Source organism: Meleagris gallopavo, chromosome 2 (genome assembly GCF_000146605.3).
Source record: "Meleagris gallopavo isolate NT-WF06-2002-E0010 breed Aviagen turkey brand Nicholas breeding stock chromosome 2, Turkey_5.1, whole genome shotgun sequence".
In the NCBI taxonomy this organism is placed as follows: domain Eukaryota; kingdom Metazoa; phylum Chordata; class Aves; order Galliformes; family Phasianidae; genus Meleagris; species Meleagris gallopavo.
Window position 1 is genome coordinate 8,125,911 of NC_015012.2, and position 3,985 is coordinate 8,129,895.

Below are 3,985 nucleotides of genomic sequence, written 5' to 3' on the forward strand. Positions count from 1 at the left end.
CGACCGGAGAGAGGCACGGCCGCTTGGCACGAGTTTTCTGCCCGGCTTCGTTTCCTAAGGAAAAAAAACAGTAAATGAACGTCCTCCACACGGCACGCAGCGAAGTTAGAAACGTGGATCTTTGCAGTTTTACTTCCCTTTCCTCTTCCCTCGCATCCCTAGTTGCCCAACTGTGCGCTTTTGCCTCTTTTTTGCCTATTTCTTTTTATCCTGAAGACCACAGCGTGGGACTTTCCTTCTCCACAGTTTAAAACCACTTCTTTTTTTGTTTGTTTGTTTCCTTATGTCAACTGCACAAAGAAAAGGGCTGCAGCGCCCGCACGCTGCCATGTTTGCTCTGCCATGTCCTGCATTGTGCACGCCCGTGCCTCCTGCTCTCAGCTCTGCAAGGCTGTTTGCTCAGCAGAGCCCACGGGGCTGTGTGCGCTCCTGGCTTTACAACATAACGATAGGAGCTGGGAACTCATTCACAGGCAGCAGGAACAAGTTTTGCTGCAAAAAGTTTGTTCAGTTTCTGCGAGGCTGCCCTGCCTGCTGAAGGACACGGCCTTCGCTCGCCCCTGATGCATTGCAGCAATTTCTTTTTGTGAGGGAGGATGGGGAAGTGTGAGTGTTTCAAGGAAATTCCCCCACCAGGCATTTGCTGGAATCATATCTCTGTTTATCATAGAACTGTGGGATGGTTTGGGTTGGAAGGAACCCTAAAGCTCCCCCAAGCCCCAACCCCTGCTATGAGCAGGACTGCCCCCCACCAGCTCAGGCTGCCCAGAGCCCATCCAACCTGACCTTGGGCACCTCCAAGGATGGACCACCGCAGCTCTGGGCAGCAATGCCAGGGCCTCACCAACCTCTGAGTGAAGAATTTCTTCCTAACGTCTAATCTAAACCTCCCCTCTTCTAAGTTTAAAGCCCTTCACCCTCGACCTATCACTATCTGTACCAAACTTATTGTGTAAAATTTGGTCTCCCTCCTGATTGTAAGCTCCCTTCAAGTACTGGAAGGCCACAGTGAGATCTCCCCGGAGCCTTCTCTTCTCCAGGCTGAATAAGCCCAGCTCCCTCAGCCTGTCTTCATAGGAGAGGTGCTCCAGCCCTCTGAGCATCTTCATGCTCTCCTCCATTTTGGACCCTCTCCAAAATCTCCATATTTTTCCTGTGCTGCCACGTCCCCACCCAACATCATGTGGAATACGAGGCCCATGCATCTTTAAAAGTTCAGCAGAGCAAGTAGGCTCAGACAGAAGTGCCGGTTGGCCACCTGAAAGGGAAACTTCCATGTGTTTTGCAAGAAAGCACCACTGTTAGCCACTGAAAATGGCTGAGGATTCTTACCTTTCTGCTTGGTGTCACCACTGAGTTTCATCCCTGCTTCACTACGAGTTTGCCTGCTACGTCCTGTGGGCAATTTATGAGAGCAAGAGGGAGCAGATGGTGGAGGGCCAGGAGCGGCAGCACTGGACAGAGCCAAGGCCACCTGTGATGCCCTGCCACTCATCTGCTCAGCCATGAGGAGCAGCAGCATGGAGGCTGACCCACCAGCCTGCTTTGTGCAACATCCTTGAAAGCAGTTTATTCTGAAATTTAGGACTGAAGCGATTGAATCTTCTTTGCTGCAATTTGCCTTGTTCCACTGTCATGGTCTCCCTCTCGCTTCCCCAGTATTGTCACAAGGACTCCAGAGCCTCTTGGTATTCTACTGCATGCTGGCAAGAATGAGAGCTGCTGAAGAAAACCTACAGCAAAGCAGCAACCAAGAAAGCCTAAGCTCCTCTGATAGACATAACAAGGAAGCAGATGTTCAAAATAAAGGGGAGACGTGGGCTATGGTGCCTTCACACAGCTCCCCAGGATGTTCATACTGCTTCCTGCAGAGCTCCAGAGGTGGCTGCAGGAGGCACAGGGAAGGTGGAGAGGAGGGAGATGCTGAGGAAGTGGCAGGAGGTGCCCTTCACCCCACCTCCTTCTGCTGTTACCCGCTCAGAGCTCAAGCAGACTGAGCAAAGGCTGCTGCTGCTGCTGCCCTGCTCCAGGCCTGTCCCTGAAGGCACTGCCCACTCGAGGATAATCACACCTGCTGTGCCAGGGCTACTCGTCACCAGGTGTCCCCTTCCAGGCTCCTGTTCCATTTCTGCTCTCTTGGGAGAAGGACACGGCAGAGACTCTCTATGGGCCTATCAGCCATATCTGATGAAGCACCTCCTTCCCAAATGGAGCAGAGTGGAGACCACAGGAGGGCCAGGGTGCAGCCAGCACCATGCTGATCTGCTGGCAAAGTGCAAAGACCTGGCAGAAGGCCCAGAAAGAGATATCAGAATAAAATGAAAGCATAAATGAGACTGCTAAAATGGCTTTCCTTCCTGGGATAGTGGCAAACTATTCACCGCTTGGACCCTGAGTTTTATAGCACAACAATGCTGCTGTTGATTTCTGTTACCAGCAAGAACCTGCAGGACTGATGCTTTCCATGAGACACAGCAAGTCCTGAGGTTGGGCTGGGCTGCAGAAGGGCAGGGACACTCCACGTTGTGAAGCTGGCTCTCATTTTGGTACAGATTGGCTCTGGAGCCAGGTCTGTGCGGCTGCTGTGCAGTCTGTCAGCTGAGGAGCAAGGAGAGGAAGATGTCAGTGTGCAGGAATACTTACAGCCTGAGAGGTTGGAGAGCAGGGAAGGGTAAGCAGAGAATTTGCACAGGAGCAAGAGTTTGAATGGCATGGACATGTTACAGTAAGACTGGCACAGAGCCAGCAAGCCCATGACACCATGCTAGGATTTTGGCAACACATGTGAACTCTCAACCTCAGTTTACAGTGTCTCCTCACCTGGCATCACCAAACCATTGTCCCTTTAGTCCCACTAACCTACAGCCGTACATCACTGTGTAATGCACTAACACATAAGGAACAGCACTGCCTCCTCCAAAGCAATGAAAGAGTGCTGTTCTCAGAATCTGGCTGACCTTTGTTTCTGCCCAGGGATTTACATCTCTGCTTGCCATTAGAGAAATGCTACTCTAGCTCTGCTTGGATACCTGATTCTTCCAGGACTTCTGCTTGCTAGGAGCATCTCAGATTTGCATCGACAACTTGTTTGAAGTGATGACTTCAAAGGGACTTCCTGCTTCTTCGGGTTGGTCTGCCTGCCTAAACAGCTCCCACACGGTAACTTTCTGCTTGTGTCAGTGCACATCTGCTACATCTGATCTCTTTCCTCACTCTGGGCAAAGTCACAAGGGATGCTGTAGAATGCATTACCTTTACCATTTCTATACCTGACACCTCGGCTCTCCCTCGGCTCTTGCTATGACCTAAATTGGACTCAGTGCTAAGATTCGTGTTCCAGACTGGTTGTAGCTACATTCAGACAAGTCAGAACTGAATGTTTCTTCTTCCCTTAAAAATCCCCTCTAAGATCAAGGGGGGGATCCCCAAACACCTCCCAAACACACCCTTCACCACACACTACCTCTAAAGAGTAGACCCAGAGCTCAGACAAGAAAATATCTATAAAGGAAGTCATAGTGGCAATATCATTCTGAAAGTAAATAACACTATACTGGTGGTTTACAAACTTATGAAGTGTGATACAACCACACTGACAGAAAAGGTGTCCAGAGCTGATTTCTGCTTGTATTATCCCTGCTGCACCGCATGCTGCATTTCTAAGAACCTATGTGCATGTTTTGGATGACCACTGAAACACTGAGACTCTGAACATTGGATATCTAAAACTGCCTGGAGCCAGCAAGTTATCTATGTTAGAAAGACCTCAACATTCTTGATATGAGAGTGGGAATATCAATTATATTTGTATTTATTTTTTTGGAATGCTATCTCAGAAAATTACAGAAGCCCAAACCTGCTTGAGATGGTTTGCCAAAACAGAATAGTGTATATTTTGCCAGTTCAGCTATGTCACTTAAAGGTACATTTCCCAGACTTCTAAATGATACAGCTAGAAATGCAGACCCAAAATCAGCCTGGTTTC